General features: G+C 41.6%; 1 protein-coding gene and 1 long non-coding RNA gene across 2 annotated transcripts in view; one reads left to right on the forward strand and one right to left on the reverse strand.

Annotated features, from left to right (window-relative positions):
• Positions 1-23,367, forward strand: part of agrn (agrin) — a 552,174-nt gene that overhangs the window by 139,351 nt on the left and 389,456 nt on the right. The gene's annotated exons all lie outside the window — the stretch shown is intronic.
• Positions 10,114-19,518, reverse strand: LOC106913770 (uncharacterized). Its single transcript, XR_015763687.1, has 2 exons — positions 18,819-19,518; positions 10,114-12,896 (listed from the first exon to the last, which is right to left on the reverse strand). It is a non-coding gene; the product is annotated as an uncharacterized LOC106913770 (long non-coding RNA).

The raw sequence follows: 23,367 nt of genomic DNA on the forward strand, positions 1-23,367 counted from the left end.
TTATGTTTTGTTGCATTGATAAAATTCGATAAATGCAATAAAGAAATCAGATTTTGATGTCATTTTTATCATGAAGATTTGACAGGGAGATATTTTTCCTTTTGGAACTCGAAAAATCTGCTCCCAAATGCAGTTTGCATAACAGCGATCGCTCCTTGTAAATAACCATGTTCAGTGTGTGTTCGAAAAAACAACAAAACGGAACGTGCCCCTTATCTGGGCAAAAAACGGAGTGCAATAAAACGCAGCCTCCCGTTATAATATAAAACATCATCCTTTTGAAAAGATAAAGTATATAAAATTAAATGAACAGTTTAAATTTGATTTCTGTGTAAATGCCAAGCAAGTCAGTACAAGGGTAAACAGCATCCTCTTCTCTTCTGACACGCTACCAATCAGCCATCCACAGACCTGAGGATGGCTGAGGTCATTGCTAAGTGTCATTCTAAATATATACTGACAAAAATCACTAATCAAAAAACAACCACTTTTTTACTAAATATATGTGCCTATGGCAGGATTGTGTCCTTTGTGTTTAATGTGATTCCTGTTTACGGAACACTGGACATCACTGGACAGCTTCTCAACATCGGGCATGTAAGATGTAACTTTAATTTTGATGTGGCAGCTAATGTAGTGCCTTCTCTGGAAATGTCTTTCCACATTACTGTATTTTTCCGACTATAAGCCGCTACTTTTTCCCCACGCTTTGAACCATGTGGCTTATAGCCCGGTGCATCCTATATATGTACGTTTCCAGTTTTTTTTTTCTTCAGAAAAATTTGTAAGTGCGGCTTATGGTAAGGTGCACTCTATAGTCCAGAAAGTACAGAACTCTTTTTGTTATTTGACAATTTCTCGCTACAGAGCAAACATTTAGGTAATCCTTCTGCATTGGCATTGAATGCAAATGATTCGGTCCATGAATTGTAGAATCTCTCCTCAGCTATTTTCCTCTTTTCTCTTTTGCTATCCATGGCCCACCACACACCCTTCAGTTTGTTTACAATAGCCACCTGCCTCGCACCCCGCCCAGCTGAAAGAAACGTGTGTCACAGGCTATGACCCAAATCTTTGTTGAACGAAATGTTGAAATTTTATATTTATTCTACACATGTTTATGCCATTGGAAAAAGTTAAGAATGATTGTGTCATGTTTGTCCTCCTACAGAAACTATATTAAAACAAAAAATACATTTCCCACCCCCATCTTTTTCAATTTTCAAACATTTTTGAAAAAACTCCAGAGAGCCACTAGGGCAGCGCTAAAGAGCCACGGGTTGCCGACCCCTGAGTTAACACAACAGTACTGTTTTGGGCTGTTTGAAGAAGTCGGAAGAGAACAATCTAAGGCTGAGACAGAAGATGTTTACGACTGCATATGTATAAAAAAAAGACTGCAATATATTCTAAATGAGTCAAACTTGGTCAGAATTATTCTGCAGTAAATACATTTTTTAATAACTGTTTTCAATGTGAAATCTTTGATCCACTCAGAAAATGTGGATTGTTGGATTTTGCAAACTTAATATCTTGTCTCATTCTAGTGATCCCGATGTTATGCGTCATGTTGTCTCATGAGCTGAATGTGTCTCTGCATGTCTACCCAGTCTACTGGAGACCAGAATGGACCAGACTTAGTAATGATCAGATCAGTGTTCAAACAATTAAAACAAATAAAATCTGCACATTAAATATCCCAGATAGCACAGAATGATTGAAACAACATTGAATCAATGTCAGGCAGAGACATTGAAACAACATTGAAAGTGGTCGGTGACTTGTATGTTGAATCAACGTTAGGGTTCCAACCATAACTGACATATCAATGTTGATTCAACCATCATTTCTGTCAATTTACATGAATATTTCTGTTGATTTTACATTGAATCAATGTTGATTCAACACTCATTTGACTGTGGATCTGCGTGCATATTTGGGTTGATTTTATATTGAATGAAAGCTAAGGATTTATGTACATTTTAGGTCTGATAGGTCTACATCATAACATGCCACTAAAAGTTTCTTCACTGGTGTTAAACACTATATTATTGGCAGATGATGGGTAAACTGTGTACAAAAGGTTTAAAATGACAACATGGGTTTGATTTAACGTTTTATTTAAGAAAAGAGGGACAGATCTTTAAACATATTTGATTCCTTTTTTACTGTCAGAACAACAGTCTGTTGTCCACAGAAGAACAGAGTCCATGAGGTTAAGCTTTGTACTGTATGAAGGAGGGAAACAGTACAAGTTGAGGTAACCCCAGTTTGACTCTGGTTGGCGTCACTTTGATTCCTTGCAATGTCTTCCTCTTGTTCTGGCGTGTAATGAAGCCACTTCTTGACAGTTTCACTGCGGTCCTCAAGAGTCAGCTTTGGGTCAAACTGCAGAGCAACGGCTGAAAGACAAAACACACACAAACGTTAACTTTCTCGCTCACATACACTGCTAACAGCTCGCACACACACACAGACGTTTATCTCTCACATACACAAGACTAAAGTTGAACACACACACACAGTACTAAGACTCGCTTTTTGAATGTGTGAGAGTTGTCACGGAAGAGGCGGGGCATAATTTTTGGATCAAACTGCGCATGCGTAGATCCTAAACTATAAGTTTCGATTGTTGACTCACTGTGTGTTCTATTACTTAGTATATTTGTGCTTTTAAATATATATAGAACGTTTAACTTTCTTGTAGATTAAATGTGCTATAGAAATAAATGAATCTGATTGATTGATTAAAAATAGCAAAATTGCTGTAGTACAATCTGTCCACTGGGTGCCAGCATTACAGGAATTATTAAGAGGTCTTGTGAGAAATTCTGTTCCCCCGTGAAAATCTGTTCCCCCTGTGACGGGAGCGCGCATTGCAGCCAGAGACGTGGATCCGGTGAATCTGACCATTTTCACGGCGCTTCTGATCGATTTCTCGGTAAAAACTACTCATATGATCATGTCAATGTGTAACTTTCAGTTTAATCGGCAGCTATCAAAATAAAAATACATACATAAATAAACGAGGTCCGGTGTGGAGGTCTTTTTTCGCTGTTTTGTGTTATTTTGAAAGCGAAGAAAATCGATCTTTTTTCAGCTTTTGTCTCGTAAGCCTGACAAATAAAAGTCAGTCAACAAACACAGGTTCCCAACACATAGTGTGCATTTATAATTTTTCATTTCTGATGAAGGAGGAAGGAGATTAATATACCTGCAAGATCTTTTACTTTGTTTTCAAAATATTTGCACTATGTTTGACATTTGTCCTTAACATAGTTTAATATAAGGTAGCTATTGAAAGATAGTTTCAATATATTTATATATTTTTAAAAGCACAAATATACTAAGTAATACAACATACAGTGAGTCAACAATCGAAACTTATAGTTTAGGATCTACGCATGCGCAGTTTGATCCAAAAATTATGCCCCACCTCTTCCGTGACAACTCACACATTCAAAAAGCGAGTCTTAGTACTGTGTGTGTGTGTTCAACTTTAGTCTTGTGTATGTGAGAGATAAACGTCTGTGTGTGTGTGCGAGCTGTTAGTAGTGTATGTGAGCGAGCTTCTGAGATGATATTAAATCTAGAGGTTGTTACATTGATGATGTTTCTGTTTTTCAGAACTGCCATGATTTCCAGTGAAGGTGTCTGTTTCTGACTCTGAAGGATTGCACTTATTTATGAGCTTTGGATTTGCTTGCATTAAAAGCCATTATTCTTTTTGAGTGTAAAAAAAAAAAAACAAGCTGAGGCTTAAAGGCTGGGAATGCTTCAGACAGTCATTGAGTTTGATTTACAAACTCAATGACTGAGTTTGTAAATCAAACTCAGTCATAGCTGTTTAACAAAATGAGCCATGTAATAAATGGCCTTTACCTCCATGCTTCAGACTTGTTTTGTTTTTTTAATTAGAATTAATTGTGTGCTTAAATTATATAAATGAATCTATATTCATTTTACCTGGATATTAAAATTTACTGCAGTTTGATTATAATTATCTGAGTTTCTCTGGAAACAGCAAATTGTGCTCAATAAAACAGACTTTTCTTTTTTATTTTAGAAAAATTGGTTTGTAGGAGATTGTTCTTCCTTTTACCTAATGTCTGTACTTTATTTCTTTCTAATTTTGTTCACCTTGTGAAGCATAGTGGTGTGACATAGTCAAAGCCTTAACCTCACAGATGATCCCCACACACCCTGACCTGCAGCCAGCAGTGCATCTGCTGCTTACAGGGAGTGAATATTTATGCATGTCACTTATTTTATATTAATCAAATTAAATAAAAATATATGTTGTAGAAATCAGTTTTTGACATTGTTCAAAGCAATAAAAGTGTAAAACTTTTTCTAGGCACTCTTACATGGGATTCAGCTTTTCTGAGCTGAATCTGTGGTTTTAGGGTGATTACTCTTAGTATAGATTAGATTTAAATAAATTTGCAACTTTCTGTATGTTCTCCTGAAAGCATGGCATGGTTTTAAGAAGAAATTATTCAAACTTATTGTTGTCTCCAATTTGTTTCCTGGGATTTATTGCTGGGATAATGACCCCTCTTGATGAAAGAGATGGATTTCCTGACACTCTTGTCTTGTAACTCAGTTCATCAAGTTGTAAGTGTAAATCTGTCAAATGTGTTAGAGGGTATGAACTGAGGTTATCAGAGTGGTTATTATTATATAGATGTTCTGTGGGCTGTGCTCAGACCTGTCTGTGGATGAAGGCTCAGCAGAACCTTGCTGTTCAGATGGCTGGATTGGACAGATGAACCAGGATCGCTGATGTGAAGCAAACTCATCAAATCCCCTCTGGTCTGTTGCTGGACCTAGAATCCTTCATAACTCTGATAAACCAGGTTTACCTAATAACTTAGGGGTTATCAGGTAACTCTGGGCCTAACCTGTCCAGGTGTATTTCTCTGAAAGGCCCAGGTTTCCAGGTGTGAGATGACTGTAAGAATGTGCAATATCAAATTATTATTATATACTCTTACCCTTCAAGTTGTTTCAAAATGTATTGATATCCTCTTGAAAATCAGCTTTAATCCTGAACTTAAGAATTCTTATTTTCTTATTTGTTCCAGTTGGGAATAGAAATAGTCTGATGCAAGAATCAAAGCGTATTCTGACATCAGGTTTCGCATCAACTCCCCAAGTCATCAAATTCCCTTTGTCTTTGATATTTCTTTATTTAAGGTTGAAATTGAAGAATAGACTTTTTCTTGTGCATAATTTAAAGGACAGCCAGTTCCAGAAGAAAAGGGAGTGAAATCAGATTTGTATGCATTGTTTGGTTGAAGAGCTTTCCTTCCCCAAGCTGTTCACATGAAGGTTTCTCATCAGAGAAACACTTAAGACTATTGCTTCCCCAACGACCTGAAATGTGTGGGAGGCTGAGATGAAAGGAAAAGAGGAAGTGGTGAAGAGAGATAAAAAGACTATAAGAGGAGAAAAATACAAAGAAAAGACATAGGGCATGCCAATATCAATCCTTCCCCTTCGGATCTTCAGGTTGTCCACCAATCTCCAGTAATATCCGTCCTGACCTTTGAAGAACCAAATGAAAGTGTAGAAACCATTTATAACACTACGAATCCCAGAAAGCCTCTTGTTTTATCAGCCCAAACATCTGAGGCTTTCCATCTGATTCAACAAAGGTCGTAAAACTTTACTCAAATTCAAAGCAGATAATTAAACCAGCCAGTCGATCACACCAGAACCTGGCAGCTGTTTTATTAAACTGTGTGCGTGCGTGCGTGTGTCCGTGCGCGTGTGTGCATATATTATGAGGACAGAGTTGCACTGAGTCTGAAGGCAGCCTAATGAAGTCACATTCATTTCTAAGAGGAAGAAAGGTGGACGCATTTCATTAACCTTACTAACCACAACACACTCTCACAATATAAGCAGGAAGACGCAGAATGAACGGAGGGCAGAAGTGACTGAAGCACATGCCAGGCAGGATGAAGATGGATGGCAACCTTTCTTCTGCAAGCTTTAACTAGGCCCTCACAAGATAAAGACCGCCAGTTTGTGTTCCACTGAGGAACAGAGAGACGGAGTCTAATGACCAAACATTCTGACATTTATGGATATTAATGACACCAAGACTTCTCATAAGGCTGGATTATATTCATTAAATGTGTGAATAACAGATGATGTGAATTTATAGTCTGACTTGGAATATATCTGTTAAGCTAAGCCTGTAATAAATGTAATACTTTTTGAAGTCAGTCAAAGATGTCCTGAATTTAAAGCCAGATCAATGTTCTGAGCAATCATGCACTCTGTGTTCAACATTTATTAAAATTCAGTATGGATTTGTTGTGAATAGAAGTAAAATGTTTGGGATTTGGATTCAGCTAGTTTACATGATATTTGATCAACAGATTTTAGTTTATTCATGTTATGCTGATGATACTGAGCTATTTCCATAGAAAGGATGAATTCAGTCAAAATACAGACAGAACAGACAAGAGTATTTTTAATGTTCTGGTTTTAAAGGACAGAGATCTATGAACCAGAGTTTGGAAGGACAAACTGGTTTTTTGGTCTCTCACTCTGGATGGCATTAACTTGGCTCCCATTATGATTTTGACAAAACTTGGTATATTTTCTTAAAAAATTAAGCCAACTAGATTAAGTTTCTGTTGTTGTAAACCGTGGAGTGCCTTTGGTGTTTTTGGTCAAGGAGACGATTAAATCTGAATCTATGTTGGTCTATGCTTAGCCCCAAGATTTAAATTTCTTTGACTAAACTTTCTATTTCCTCTTATCTAAGGTTTCTTCCTCAGAAGTTCTTAAAGGTTCTACTGAAACATTACAGACTAGTCCACCAGTTTGTCATGAGCTGTAAGATTTCTTGTTAAGGTTGGTCGTTGCTTATATTTTACTGTATTCTTGTGTTTTGTATTAATCCTCACAGCTGATTCTCTCACCTCATTTACTCACCTGTGTATAATTCAGCAATCACTCTCCCAGTCTAAATAATTCCTGGTCCAGTCACTCCATTGTCAAATCATTGTTGCCAGAGTCTTGTTTGCTAACTTGTCTTCTGTTCGTCAGACTCTTTCTGCATTTGAGTTCAAAGAAAACCAAACAACTGAAAAAAGATTATTTTTAGATTGTTCTCCTCTTTTTAGTATTAACATATAGTGAAACAGCCTTTGAGTGAGCTCCAGTCTGAATCCTGAGTCATCAGTAGAAGCTATAAGTAAGTTGCTCATTTGCAGCTGATCTGATGTAGCAGTCTGCCTTTCTGTTGGACATGAATGGAATTATAATCTCTCTGTTCTGCTCAGAGCCAAAGACATGGTACTTCATGTTCTCTGCCTCCTGGCTTACGCACCTCAGCTTGCATCAATCTTTTTTTCAGATCTTTCTCCCTCCTGCTACTGGATACATTTTCCAGATTCCTTAATCCTTACTGGATAATTAGGAATAATTTAACAGCGTTCATCCAGACAGATCGTTGATGTTCTCAGATGCTAGCTCGCCGTCCAATTCTTCCTTTTCTTCAGATTCATTTACTTTTTTGTCAACTAGCCAAATTAAAATTCATTTTCTCTTTCAGTAAGAGCCGATAATGGATCAGTTTTTCTGGCTAACAGCAATGATGACTGTCTCTGATTGGTGGGAACATGGACCACAGTGCACTGAAGCTACAGAGTTGGCCAGACCAAGCGGTGATGTCACTTATGACAGCAGGAAGCAAAGCTGGACCTGACTGTTGGAGGCCAAGCCTCAGAGTGGCTAAGCCTGTGCTTAGAGATGAACTCAAGGAGTTAACCCACATGATGAATGCATCTGGGTCAGAACAGTAACATGCATAGCTGTGAGATCAGCTTAATAAACAATCATATTTTATTTGTTGGAAAACTAAAGTCTTTCTAGACAGATGTTTCTGAAAGTCGAGATGTTGTGATTTATTTTTCCTTAGGTGGTGTCTTAAGGTTGAAGCAGGAGATAAATATCTTGAGTTTGACATGTCTACAGTGGACGGCCCTTCATCTGCAGCTCATCTGTGATAACGGCTTTACAAACGTCTCAAAGGAAAACATTAATCTCCAGCAGAAAGAATGACAGACATGATGTTAGGACATCTCAACAAAATATTCTGAACAAAATGTCTGTGTCATACTGGCTTTCATTCTACATGTTTTAACACATGTTCATTTAAAGATAACTTTAAATTTTCATGTTTTAGAAATCCTTTAATGTCCATGGCAACTGTTCAGCTGTGCAAAACGCTGGGTTGAATCTAGCTCTGCCTTCGAGGCACTGCTCCTTAAAGATGCATCTGCTGAGCTCATTACGTCATTAAAGATTGGCTAATTAGCAACGCTGCTAAAAACATTATCACAAGAGTTAAGAGAGGAGCCATGTTGGGATGACTTCCTGCAGGTGGAGCTTCAGACAGAGCAGGAGCTTCTTAAAGAGACAGAGAGACAATTTTGATATACAGTATTTTTTTTTTTTTACAACTGAAGGTAACATTGTTGTAAAATGACACTTTGAGCCTGGTAAATAGATAATCCCTTTAGGATTATTGAATTTTTAAGTTTGTTAATAGAGTCAGAATCGTCCATGTCTGCATCTTGATGTATTGAAAATCTTTTTTGTTTTTGGTCTCCAGAGTTGCTGGTGGTGTCTCTGTGAGTCAGTATCTTTTTGCAGAGTGCTGGTGCTGGATTTAGTCTAGCTGATTCCCTCTGTGGCTCCCGGAGCCTTGTGGGGCCGCGGCCTGCAGGTTTCAGGACTGAGTCAGCCGGCTCTCTGAATGTCAGGAATGTGGGATCCTGTCATCCTCACTCCTCCCTGTGCTGCCATTGGCTGCTAAGTTTCCTTCACTGCCTGGCTCAGCACAAGGCCAACACTTCCTTCCCAACTTGATTTCATCTTCTTGATGACTTGTGAGAGAGATCGGCGTCTAGAGCGTCAGATGTTTCAGAACAACCAGAAGAGTTTCGGGCATGACCATGTTGTCTGATGGGTGCCTTGGCAGGACTTTTTCAGTGAAGGCTTCAGACGTCAGTCGGTTCTGCTTCCAGTTCGGCTTATGGAGTGGTCTATGGATCATGATGTCCTCCAGGTTTCTAATGTCCAACACCAGATTGATGAAGGCAGGCTCACTCTGCAGGAGCATTTCTGTGCTGTGAAATTACACTATTGTTAGAAGACTTTGGCCGAGTGAAAAGAGGTCGCTTTTGCATTTTCATCTGCTTGCTATATATACAGGTGCTGGTCATAAAATTAGAATATTGTGATAAAGTTCATTATTTTCCATAATGTCATGATAAAAATTAAATTGTCATATATTTTAGATTCATTGCACACCAACTGAAATATTTCAGGTCTTTTATTGTTTTAATTTTGATGATTTTGGCAAACAGCTCATGAAAACCCAAAATCCCTGTCTCAAAAAATTAGAATATTATGAAAAGGTTCTCTGAACGAGCAATAAAAATAATCATCTGAATCAACAAAGTAACTCTAAACACCTGAAAAAGATTCCTGAGGCCTTTAAAAACTCCCAGCCTGGTTCATTACTCAAAACCGCAATCATGGGTCAGACTGCTGACCTGACTGCTGTCCAGAAGGCCATCACTGACATCCTCAAGCAAGAGGGTGAGAAACAGAAAGAAATTTCTGAACGAATCGGCTGTTTGCAGAGTGTTATATCAAGGCACCTCAGTGGGAAGTCAGTAGGAAGGAAAAAGTGTGGCAGAAAACGCTACACAACGAGAAGAGGTGACCGGACCCTGAGGAAGATTGTGGAGAAGGGCCGATTCCAGACCTTGGGGGAAGCAGTGGACTGAGTCTGGAGTAGAAACATCCAGAGCCACTGTGCACAGGCGTGTGCAGGAAATGGGCTACAGGTGCTGCATTCCCCAGGTCAAAGGTCAAGCCACTTTTGAACCAGAAACAGCGGCAGAAGCGCCTGACCTGGGCTACAGAGAAGCAGCACTTTGGACCACTGTTGTTCAGTGGTCCAAAGTACTTTTTTCGGATGAAAGCAAACTTTGCATGTCATTCGGAAATTATTGAGGATCAGAAAGGTGGCTATACTCTTAAATATCTAAGTAAAAGAAATAACGCACAGAGACGTAGTTCTTGCTGCTAGGCCATAGACGAGCTGGAGATTTATTACACTTCCACGGCTTCCTCTTTACAGTTTCTTCAGTTCAATACAAAATCTTCATCATCATCGTCTTGTCACAAAAAATCTCCTCGAAGTCTTAATCTCGACCTGTTTTATATTTTTCCATCTTCATCAGTGTGTGTTGGAAAGTTTCAACCAATGGCGTGCAACTGTTGTTTTGCAGAAAGATTCTGGCACGCTTTATACTGAGTGTGTATTGGACGACCTTTAAAATATTTTGGACCTCACGAACTCAACATCTGCTCCATTTCAGAATTGCTGAATAGAACAATTTATCTCAAATTGTTGATTTTATCTTGCACAAACAGACATCCTTTCCAGTAAATTCTGGCTCCATTTGCGCTTTGCACGCAAATGGAAGGAAAGAATTTGGTCAGGTTGACCTGGTGCGAAGCCAAAGTCTTCGCCGAGGCGCCAGTGTCATTTTTCCGCCAAACAACTCCTTAGATAGTATTTCCGCTCTTCCATAATCCCCCCTATTCCGCTTTCAAGTGGAATCCTAATTAACCTTAGCAGTTGTTTGGTTAATTGCTATACTAAGTTTACATATCTACCTGTGAGTACAACTCTGTATATAAACCTTAGAAATATATATAGAAGTCACTTAAAAGTGAAATAAAATGAATAGTGGGGGCAACATTGTTTCATGAGTTACTGTAACTAATACAACAATTCCAATACATTGATTAAACATTGCTTGGTCATTGCTTCCATGATTGTTCTTCCATCTGTATAAGGTCGAAAAACCCTGTTGGCCTTTTGTTGCTTTCCAGGGAAAAAATTACCTTATGGCCCCCGCTCGCCATGGGCGACCACCAGTATTCCATAATCTGGCACAAATGTAACACAATCATGGATCCACAGTGACCAAAATCATAGATATGCATGGTAACAATAGTACTTCAACATTGATACATAATCTTGATGACAATTATGAAGAAGTGTCCATGACGCACATATAATCTGAGTGATTGTGTGATTTAAATGCTAATCATAATGATCAAAGTATTGGTCGCTTAATGCTTGTGCTCATCCACGCTCTCTTACATTATCATTCATACTCACATTCTTGTTCATACTGTCTCACATTCATTCTCATTCACACGTGTTCCTAGTGTGTTAACTATGTGTGGGCCACCCGTGTTGTATTGTATATAAAGTGTATAAACTATGTGTAATGAGTATGTGTAATGGTGTATGCAAACAGTGTCTTTTCCATGAGTCCGTTTATTCCAACCCAAGTTTGACTTCATTTCCCTTGAACCTTTTAGATCTTTCAACATTCCATAAGCCATTTTAATTCAGGCATCAATTATCCTTGAGCTCAGCAGTCCTTCGAATCGGTCATAGGTTCACTGGTCCGGGCGGCCTTGTGCTTAGTCCGTCTGATGTTTACCGTCCTTGGTCATCCATCTGTATACAGTCCCTACAATCCATTTCCTCATGATAGGGATCACACAACACACAAGCAGAAAAATAACAATTAGTATTACTACCAGTGTTATTCCTATTTTAACTACAAAGGCTCCCCATTCACCTAAAATTTCCTCCAGACTTTTCCATGACCAAGTGTTCTTTCCTGCATTTTCTTTGAATTCCGATTTCAGTTTCTTCAACTTAGTCATTACTGCTCTAAATGTACCTTTTGGTGAGGTATTCATAGGGATATAAGTACAGCATTCATTAGCAAACATATGACAAACTCCTCCCATATTGGCTAAGATCCAATCTAACGCTTGTCTGTTTTGTTTTGCCATTCTACTGGTTTCATGGAGTTGTTCTCCTAGGGCCATAAATCCTTCAACTGTAAAGTTGATCATTCTCTGTTGATTGTAATAAACATAGTTAATCCATTCAACATTTTTGTTAATTGTGATCCAAGGTAAGATAGATTCAAAACCTGCGCGGAGTTCATGTTGCGCTTTGAATTCATCTGGAATTCCTCTTGGTTGACCTATAAGATTCAAATATACTCCTTAATCCCCCAGGCTTCTACGAAGCCTTGTTTTATTGTTGTGCATTCCTACTAAGTCTTTAACTCCTTCATACACTAGGGTTACTGGTAATTTCATTGTCTGAATTAGTTTGAAATTCGGTATCTGTTAAACTTGCTGTCCATTTCCATTGTAAGTGCACATATCTAGTTTTACGAATCAATGTTGTGGGAACATTTAAATTGACATTTGCTGGAAAGAACACTGGTATGTACTTGTCTGGATTTCTATAAGTTGTGTGATACTTATCTTTGTCATTGGGGATGGATCTTGTGTTGTGAACAGTCATCGTTGAATCACCGTTTGTCCCCCCTGGAGGCTGTCTTTGAGTCCATTCTCTGTCACTGTGGTTCGTCGTGGTTGGTTTGGTCCATAGTGTCGGCTGCAGATTGTGTAAGTTCGTCTCTGCCGTCACTGCTGCTTGGTTCACCACTTCTGTCAATATCCACAGTTGGACAGTTATCAGTATCAGTCTCATCGCTGTGAGGCTTCTGCTCATTTTCTTTGTGAAACTCAAGTCTCAGTTTGTCTTTATTTTGAACTTTAGTGCAATGAGTCAAATGATGCCAAGTGGTACTTCCTTCTACTTGGACAGCCGTTGGGGTTGCTCTCTTGACTTCATAAGGTCCTTCCCATCGGGCCTCATGCCATCTCCGTCTGTACACCTTGATGTACACCAAATCTCCAGGTTTCACCGGTGGTTCCCACACCGTCGACTCTGGACTTCTGGATTTTTCCTGCAAATAGATAGCTCTATGGATAGCAGTTAGTTGTTCAACATAGTCTTTCAACTCAGTTTGCAATTGCTCAAGGGGAGGTCCCTTGAAAGGTAACCTCCATTGCGGCACAGGCATAGGTCTGCCAGTCAGCATTTCATGCGGTGTTAAATGCGTGCTTCTGTGCATTTGCATGCGACGCAGCAGTTTGAAGCCTTGGGGTAATCGAGTGTAGCTGTACTTCTTACCTCTGTAGGTAAATGCGAACAAGTATTGAGATTGTTCCGCTAAGGGAATGGTGAAAAATGCTGAACAAAGATCAATCACCGTGAAAAATTTTGCTTCAGCAGGGATTGCGGTTAAAAGTGTGTGTGGGTTGGGCATTTCTGCCGATGATCTGTCTTCTACTACATCGTTTATTGTGCGAAGGTCATGTACCAGGCGATACTTTGACTTATCTGCTTTCAGAACTGGAAAAATTGGCGTATTGCATGGACTTTCAATTTCCACCAACACTCCTGCTGTTAACAATCCTTCAATGGTTTTGCTGATTCCTTCTTCTGCTTCTGGTTTTAATGGATATTGAGGACGAAATGGAAGTTTAGCATTTGGTTTCAGTTCAACTTTAAATGGGTTAGCTGATTTCACTAATCCCACATCTGTTTCATGTTTTGACCATACTGATTCAGGAACTAGCTTTAACATGTCCTGCATTAATGGGTTTTCAACTGACTCATCTTTTTCTTCTGTTTGTTTTGTGTCATTAATCGGTACTGTTACCACCTGTGGTTTTGCTGTCATAGTAGTTTCACTTATTATTTTAATCATTGTTGCATCTTCTGATTGGAAAATTAATGGGCTTTCTGTCTGTTCCCATTTAATCTGTGTTGCAATTTTCATCATTGGTCCAAGATCTTTGGCATGAAAGTTTTTATTTACAAACAAGGTTATGTGGGGTACAGATTCTGCAACGTTGTACCATTGTGAAATGAAATCATTAATTTCTACATTTAGCGCTGCTCCTTGTCTCCCAACAATGATATATTGGGACTCAAGGTTCACCGCTTCACCTTGTGTTTCCTTGTCCCATTGTTCTTCAAACTCTGTACTTTTTGAAATGTCATAGTACATTGTGCAATGATAGTCTAGAAATGGTTTCTTAGCTTCTGGAATTTGAATTTGAATGTACTGTCCCCATTTGGAAATTACCTCTTCAATAGAGTTATTAATGTCTCCAAGCCAATAAACTTTGGCTTCATGTTGTTGCATGAACATTTGAAGATCCACACCTTCTTTTTCAACATACACACCTTGAGGAGAACACCAGATTTTTATTTTTAATTTACATAGAGCGTCTCTTCCCAACAGGTTTATTGGGGTTTGATCAGATACCAAAATTGGTATTTTTATTTCATTGTCATCTGTTGTAAGTCGAACAGGAGCTGTCATTTGGATTAATTGTCTTGTTCCCGAGAACCCTATTGTTGATACAAATTTATCAGACATGGGGAGATGTGTTGCATAGTTTGGGCTTACACAAGTGTAAGCTGCTCCTGTATCGACCAACATTGGAGTTTCTCTGTTTTCAATTTGAATTTTCAATATTGGTTCATCGTCAGCACCTGTAGTTAGAATTGGGTACTGACTCTCTCCCCTAGGGTCCTCTGGGCATCCCTAGTATCCAAAATTTGGTGGATTGTATTGAGCTGATGAATTTTGTTGAACTGGTGGATCGTATGGGACTCCTTGAGGATCGTATGGAGTTCCCTGTTGATTGTATGGAACTGCTTGGTGATTGTATGGGGCTGTCGGTGGACCTGGTCTGGCTCTGCCACGCGGCCGTCTTTGGAATGAGTTGTCACCATTTCGGCACTGGTCAGCACGATGTCCAAAACAACCACATGTCCAGCATGCTCCGGGTGTTCTGGGCGGACCGCCTCGTCCCCTGTTAGGCCATGAAGGGCTTCTTTGCTGCCTTCCTCGAGGCACAAATGGACGTGAGTTCCATGGTTGTGAATAAATATTCACCACTGGTTGAGAAGGCTGAGTCATTTGCGAAGTTGGAGTATACATCTGTGGCGCTGAATTCACAGAATTAGGAAGGTTGGCTACATTTGGGGCGGGATGCTGGTCCCCCCTTACCACTGCAGCTTGGGTCTTAGTCTTGTTTTTTCCTTGAAGTTCTCCAAGCTGTAATTGAGCCAATTTCCTTTGGATGTTTTTGTCTTGGTCAGTGCGTTTTTGTTCATCTTTTCGGTATTTTTCTATTGTGTGTACCACATGATCACGAAATTCTTTGTGTGGCATAGACATCAGAGCCACCACCTCTTCAAGTTTGGTGCGCACTGGCTCAGGCATTACATCCACCAATGACTTTCGAAACACACCTGCAATCATTGGGTACTCGTCAACATCAAACTCCATTATTTCGTTCCACCTTCTCAACTGCCTGGCGACGTAGGATGCTGGATTCTCCGAGTCACCAATTGGTTCCGCTTTCATGTTCTTAGGGTCCACTTTGTTTGGAAATTCTGCCCTCAAGGCTGCCCAGATCATTGTCCGGCATGCATTTAGTTCAATCCCGTCTGCTCTTTCTTGTAGCATCCAGGGATGATCCTTCAAAATGTTCTGCATGGTGGGAATTCCAACAACTTTTGCTAGAATGGCTTTGATGTCTCCAAGTGCCAACATTTTGCCAACTGTCTCTTCTTCAAGTGCTCTTATCCATCTTCCTGCACCATTATGAATGTCCGGCAACCGCGAGACTAACCCTACCAGATCCATCGAGGCAAATGGCAAATATTGAGCAATATCTCCTTTTAATATGATTGGTAATTGTTTTGAGGGGTCATAACGATCAGGTTTGCGTATGTCAGGTCTGGATCTCAAATCGTATTCTTTTTGGTTTGGGGCTTTTTGTTCTTTGACCGGAGTGCTTGTACTTGGACCAGCCATTGCTCCGTCTTCACCATTATCACATCTTGACTCTGTTTCAGCTAATCGTACAAGGCCTTCATCAATTTCTTCCTCTATTTCCTGTATCTGTGTTTGGTTTGCTTTACGTTCTATATTAAAGACTTCTGGGCCTAACTTTAACCAATAAGCATCTCCGCTTCTGCGTCTTTTCAGATGACCCGCGTAGCCATCAAAAAATTTATTATTATTACTTCCAGCATAGCAGTCAAGAATTTTAATATTTCCAACTGTCCGTGTTGTGGAGCATCCGGCACCAGAGGTTTGACTTCTGGTTTGGATTGGCGGTAACGATGTGTCATATCTGCCAGCTGGCTTATAGCCATCTGCATTTGCATATGACGTTGGTAGTTCCATGCTTTTTGAGTGCTTATTATTTGTGCTACTGTCTGTAGCACTTGTGCTCGTCTGTGGTGCACCTCTGGGTGGAGCTGGTGTTTGAACCACTGTTGATCGTGGTGTGTGCCCTGTAGAGGGTCTGTCTAATTGAGTTTCCATCTCATTGTTTTTACCTTGTTTAATGTCCCTAATTTGATCATCATTCCTGTATCCAAAATCACCTGTGATATTCAGAACTCCTGTCAGGGCTGGATACAACCCAGCAGGGTTCATTTGATCATCGTCTGGTTTTTCATAATTATTTTTTAGCTCAATTACCTGCTGCTTTAAGTTTTTCCGGTATTTTTCACCTTCTTCCTTGAATAGTTGTAAAATGTTTAATTCTAGTTCTCTTTTGGCTTGTCTTTTCTTTCCTTTGTTTTTTGCTTTGTAGTCTGCAATCCGAGTTTCCATCTGTTCACAAAGAGATAAGTCAAAGCTCCCATTTTCTGGCCATGGGCATGGAAGTCCTTGCGTTCTCTTTTGCCACTTCTTAGAAATTTTTGGAATTTGAGAAGCATATTCTGGGTTTTTTGAACCAATAATGACAATAGGTATGTTGCTCATCTTGCTTATTTAGCAGTTGTCTGTTAGAATTCTGTCTTTTGCAGTTTTGTTGTCCTTTAACTTTTTAATTTTTCCAATTTAGTAAAAAATAAGTTGATTTTTAGTTAGTTATTCTTATAATATTTTTTCCTTGTAGTATTATTGCTTATAGTTGCTATATATTGTTACATGTGTTAAGTATTCTTCAATAAGTGTAACTGTTAACCAAGTTTTTTACAGTTATTCAACTCTATTTACAGTAAAATATACATTTGAAAAATGTTTAACATAGTTCAGTGTCACAGAAACAATGATTATTTGGATAAAAGTCTGTATTATGTGAGTCAACGCAAGGTTTTAGGCTTGGACCTGTTCACCGTTGTAAGCAGAGGAGAGAAAAAAGGAAAAACTAAACTTCAGTCTGCTTCAGTCCGAAATGAGCAAAGGTGGGGGCCAACTTTGCGTAATAGGAAGTGGGCCGTCTTAAATACTATGGACTACAAATGGGTGTTAACAAAGAATGGTCTCAGTTCACGACAGATCCGGGACCAAATGACGTGTTGTGGAGAGAGAGAGAGTAAAAGAGAGAGAGAGAGAGGATAGGATAGGGGCAGGGCAAGAGAGAAAAAGTGAGAGAGGAAAGAGAGTGAGGAGGGAGGAAGGGAGGTCAAGGGATAGGGAGGGAAGGGGTGGGAGGGAAGGTTCGTGTGTGTGTTTCTGGGGATTCAGCCAAGAAACTCTTTTCTTTCTCCCAACTTTTCTGAAATATAGCAGCGAGATATGGATATTTCCTATCTATATTGCACAGCATAAAATTAGACGTTACAAACAGCGTTAAACAATTGCAGTCAAAATGAAGACCAAATTTCAACTTTAATACAGAGCACGGCGGCTTCTAATGCTCAACATTACTTTGAAAGCAGTCAGTCATTCAATAAGCCAAAAACATGCACATTTCAGATTTTTACAATATATACAGGCATGCCAATCAAATACTTACACAATAGACAACATACATTCCCAATTATTCAGCATTCATCTCAGCAACATTCATTCCATTTGCATTTCTACTCCTTATTCTTTCCTTACTCCTTCTCCTCCCCGGGGATTCTAGTTAGTGTAATTATATTTATTAATATATTTATTATAAATATATAAAATTTAGTTGGCTGTTTAGCCGCTGTCCAATTTTAATGTGTGCACACAATTAATTATATTAGGACTTCAGTTATTTTAGCCAAGGCTGACAGAAACACTTAAACTCCTCACCAAAACTCAGACAAAGAAATTAAAGAACATTTACTGCAGTTTAACTCACAAAGTAATCTGTAAAACTCTATTTTCTTCACTTGAACTTCTTTATTCACTTTTTACTCATTTTCAACTCAATTTCAGGCCACACATCATCTCATGGAGGACTTTGGTTTCTCCCACCAGACGACCTTTTTGCTCTCTTCGTGGATGGGATATGCCGTGGTCACTCCTTGGAGAAAAACATGTTCCTCCGCTAAGGAAACTCCGTTGTCTCTCTCATGGAGACATTCGGTGGTCTCACAGAAAAAAGAAGAACTGTCCTCTCCTGGCCTCTTCTTATTCTTATTCTTTATTTTTATAGCGCTTTTCACAGAGATCCCAATCTCTCTTCGTGGCTCAGCTGGTTTGATGTTAAAGTTAAGGTTCTTGGCCTCCTGCCAAATTTAACAAATCGTGATATGTTATTTATTAGTCAGCTCAATGAAAGTGCCTGTTCAGAAGAACTACACCAGATTGGCTGATATATGGTAACTTATAATAGAAGAGAATTCCTTGTTACCGTCACCAAAACGGGTGAGACCAGACTGAAAAAGTGCTTATTTTCCAAGCTGCATGTTTCCAGAATGTATGAGATACCTATGAGTCTCAGATTTTTGGCAGCTCGTTCTTTGCGCAAAGAAATTACTCGCCTATGGTAAGCAGAAAGAACTTAATCACTCTTTTTAGCACTTCAGACCGCCAGCAGACAGGAAACCGTTCTGTTTTTAACAAGTAAAAGAGATAAAAGCTTACCTCTTTCCTGTGATTGGGCCCAGACGGCTCCCGTCCGCAGTCAGGCTGAAGCGAGTCACCTTCCTTCTCCTGGTTGTTCAATTGTTCATTCAAACGTCGGGTGTCACCACTTTTATTGAGGATCAGAAAGGTGGCTATACTCTTAAATATCTAAGTAAAAGAAATAACGCACAGAGACGTAGTTCTTGCTGCTAGGCCATAGACGAGCTGGAGATTTATTACACTTCCACGGCTTCCTCTTTACAGTTTCTTCAGTTCAATACAAAATCTTCATCATCATCGTCTTGTCACAAAAAATCTCCTCGAAGTCTTAATCTCGACCTGTTTTATATTTTTCCATCTTCATCAGTGTGTGTTGGAAAGTTTCAACCAATGGCGTGCAACTGTTGTTTTGCAGAAAGATTCTGGCACGCTTTATACTGAGTGTGTATTGGACGACCTTTAAAATATTTTGGACCTCACGAACTCAACATCTGCTCCATTTCAGAATTGCTGAATAGAACAATTTATCTCAAATTGTTGATTTTATCTTGCACAAACAGACATCCTTTCCAGTAAATTCTGGCTCCATTTGCGCTTTGCACGCAAATGGAAGGAAAGAATTTGGTCAGGTTGACCTGGTGCGAAGCCAAAGTCTTCGCCGAGGCGCCAGTGTCATTTTTCCGCCAAACAACTCCTTAGATAGTATTTCCGCTCTTACAAAATCAAAGTGCCAGACTCTGGAGGAAGACTGGGGAGAAGGAAATGCCAAAATGCCAGAAGTCCAGTGTCAAGTACCCACAGTCAGTGATGGTCTGGGTGCCATGTCAGCTGCTGGTGTTGGTCCACTGGGTTTTATCAAGGGCAGGATCAATGCAGCAGCTATCAGAAGATTTTGGAGCGCTTCATGCTTCCATCTGCTGAAAAGTTTTATGGAGATGAAAATTTAATTTGGTCTGAATCGGCCCTTCTCCACAATCTTCCTCAGGGTCCGGTCACCTCTTCTCGTTGTGCAGCGTTTTCTGCCACACTTTTTCCTTCCTACTGACTTCCCACTGAGGTGCCTTGATATAACACTCTGCAAACAGCCGATTCGTTCAGAAATTTCTTTCTGTTTCTCACCCTCTTGCTTGAGGATGTCAGTGATGGCCTTCTGGACAGCAGTCAGGTCAGTAGTCTGACCCATGATTGCGGTTTTGAGTAATGAACCAGGCTGGGAGTTTTTAAAAGCCTCAGGAATCTTTTTCAGGTGTTTAGAGTTACTTTGTTGATTCAGATGATTATTTTTATTGCTCGTTCAGAGAACCTTTTCATAATATTTGTCAAGATAAGGGTTTGTTGGTGGTGAGGTGGAGAGAACGCAGAGACCCAGGTATGAAGATGATGATTTTAATTAAGATGTCGCTTGGAGTAGTCCATACAGGCAGCACGGCAGAGACTAGCTCACAGCTAAGTACCGGTAGCAACTGATTAACGGAACTAACATGCAAGCAAACACAATCCGGGACTTAGCAGTACGACCGGAGAGCAATACAAGTATGACAAACAAAGACAAGGACCCGACGAAGAACACAGACACAGGTGAGTTTAAATACACATGGAGGGTAATCAGGTAAGTAGACACACCTGGGGGACAATCAACGGGGAGGACAGGACAGAGACTCACAGGAAACAGGGCTGAACAGAGAAAACTCAAAAATAAACACACAAAAACACGGATCCTGACAGTACCCCTCCCTCAAGGGCGGATACCAGACGCCCAACAAAAAACAGAAAAGTCCAAAAAACACAATAACCCAACAGGGTGGGCGGAGGGGCGACGGAAGGAGGGCAAGAGTCCATAGGAAAACAGTCCAACAAAAAACTACCCAACAGGGTGGGCGGAGAAGGCAACGACGGCAGGAGGGCTAGAGTCCAGAAAAACAACCTGACAGGTGGGCGGAGGTGCGGATCCGGCGGGCGTCGCCGGCGCAGGAAGCGGAGTCCCGGAGGCGGGTCCGGCGGGCGTCGCCGGCGCAGGAAGCGGAGTCCCGGAGGCGGGTCCGGCGGGCGTCGCCGGCGCAGAAGGCGAGGAGACGGGTCCGGCGGCCTCTTCCGCCGGCGCAGGAAGCGAGGAGACGGGTCCGGCGGTCTCTTCCGCCGGCGCAGAAAGCCGAGACGTGGAGGCGGATCCGGCGGGCGGCGTCTCCGGCGCAGAAAGCCGAGACGTGGAGGCGGATCCGGCGGGCGGCGTCTCCGGCGCAGAAAGCCGCGACGTGGAGGCGGATCCGGCGGGCGGCGTCTCCGGCGCAGAAAGCCGAGACGTGGAGGCGGGCCGGCAGGAAGGCCGGCTGGGGTCTCGGGGGGAGCAGACTCTGGAAACTCGGGGGGAGCAGACTCTGGAAACTCGGGGGGAGCAGACTCTGGAAACTCGGGGGGAGCAGACTCTGGAAACTCGGGGGGAGCAGACTCTGGAAACTCGGGGGGAGCAGACTCTGGAAACTCGGGGGGAGCAGACTCTGGAAACTCGGGGGGAGCAGACTCTGGAAACTCGGGGGGAGCAGACTCTGGAAACTCGGGGGGAGCAGACTCTGGAAACTCGGGGGGAGCAGACTCTGGAAACTCGGGCGGAGCAGACTCTGGAAACTCGGGCGGAGCAGACTCTGGAAACTCGGGCGGAGCAGACTCTGGAAACTCGGGCGGAGCAGACTCTGGAAACTCGGGCGGAGCAGACTCAGGAAACTCGGGCGGAGCGGGCTCGGGGAGCTTTGGCTCGGAGGAAGGCTGCGCTCCGGCAGCAGGCTCGGGGAGCTCTGGCTCGGGGAAAGGCTGCGCTCCGGCAGCAGGCTCGGGGAGCTCTGGCTCGGGGGAAGGCTGCGCTCCGGCAGCAGGCTCGGGGAGCTCTGGCTCAGGGGAAGGCTGCGCTCCGGCAGCAGGCTCGGGGAGCTCTGGCTCGGGGGAAGGCTGCGCTCCGGCAGCAGGCTCGGGGAGCTCGGGCGGCTGCGCTCCGGCAGCAGACTCGGGGAGCTCGGGCGGCTGCGCTCCGGCAGCAGACTCGGGGAGCTCGGGCGGCTGCGCTCCGGCAGCAGACTCGGGGAGCCACAGAGCAGGCCACGCCACTAGCCGCGCCGCTTGCCGCCCAGGCGAAAGCCTGGCTGCCTGAAACCCCAGCACCACGGGGACGGTGGCGACTGGAGACGGGCGGACGGCGGTGGCTGGTGAGGAGGCAGGAACTGGTGGAGGTGTCGGGCAGATAGCGGCAGCTGGAGTGGATGCTGGGACTGGCGGAGGAAACGAGTTAACGGTGGCGGCTGGAGGTTTGGCTGGTGCAGGAGACAACGGAGAGGCTGGAGAGATCGGAGCTGGAACAGGTGAGGTGAACCTTTGTTTATGCTGGAATTCTTCGTAGAGTTCTTCCACTATTTCTAACATAAACGGGTTTCCTTGAAACATCTTGAAAAAAATCTGAAAATCCTCCTCAAACTCAATATTGTAGATATCCTTGGATTTAAGGAAAGGGTATACGGATGAAGCTGTGGCGGTGGTTGCTGGGTCCATGATGTTCCTCACCTCGGTCTGGTCGGGTCCTTCTGTCAAGATAAGGGTTTGTTGGTGGTGAGGTGGAGAGAACGCAGAGACCCAGGTATGAAGATGATGATTTTAATTAAGATGTCGCTTGGAGTAGTCCATACAGGCAGCACGGCAGAGACTAGCTCACAGCTAAGTACCGGTAGCAACTGATTAACGGAACTAACATGCAAGCAAACACAATCCGGGACTTAGCAGTACGACCGGAGAGCAATACAGCTTGACGCAATCCAGGACTTAGCAGTACGACCGGAGAGCGATACAAGTATGACAAACAAAGACAAGGACCCGACGAAGAACACAGACACAGGTGAGTTTAAATACACATGGAGGGTAATCAGGTAAGTAGACACACCTGGGGGACAATCAACGGGGAGGACAGGACAGAGACTCACAGGAAACAGGGCTGAACACAGAAAACTCAAAAATAAACACACAAAAACACGGATCCTGACAATATTCTAATTTTTTGAGACAGGGATTTTGGGTTTTCATGAGCTGTTTGCCAAAATCATCAAAATTAAAACAATAAAAGACCTGAAATATTTCAGTTGGTGTGCAATGAATCTAAAATATATGACAATTTAATTTTTATCATGACATTATGGAAAATAATGAACTTTATCACAATGACCAGCACCTGTAATCACACTGTGTCTGTGTTGCATATGTAAATCACTCAGTATGAATCTTAAGTGGCTTTGAGAGCCAAAAACTTAAGGTAATTTTATTTATATAGCACATTTTCAGCAACAAGGCAATTCAAAGTGCTTTACAATTACATGAATTAAAAGGAAATACAAACAAAATAACAAATCAAAGGAAAGCAAAAGAAGAAAAATAATCTAATGTTGATCTAAAGTATATAAACTAGGTGCTCCTGTTCAGCGTTGCTTAGTATCCTCTGTTCTAATTCCATTTCTGGGTTGGAGGAACAGGAGTCTAAAAAGTAGTCTAACAATGTTGATCCACATTGTTAAGTAGTTGGTTTATAGTCAGAGTT

Source organism: Poecilia mexicana, unplaced genomic scaffold, assembly GCF_051168715.1.
Source record: "Poecilia mexicana isolate PSO_F unplaced genomic scaffold, ASM5116871v1 scaffold_7, whole genome shotgun sequence".
Classification (NCBI taxonomy): domain Eukaryota; kingdom Metazoa; phylum Chordata; class Actinopteri; order Cyprinodontiformes; family Poeciliidae; genus Poecilia; species Poecilia mexicana.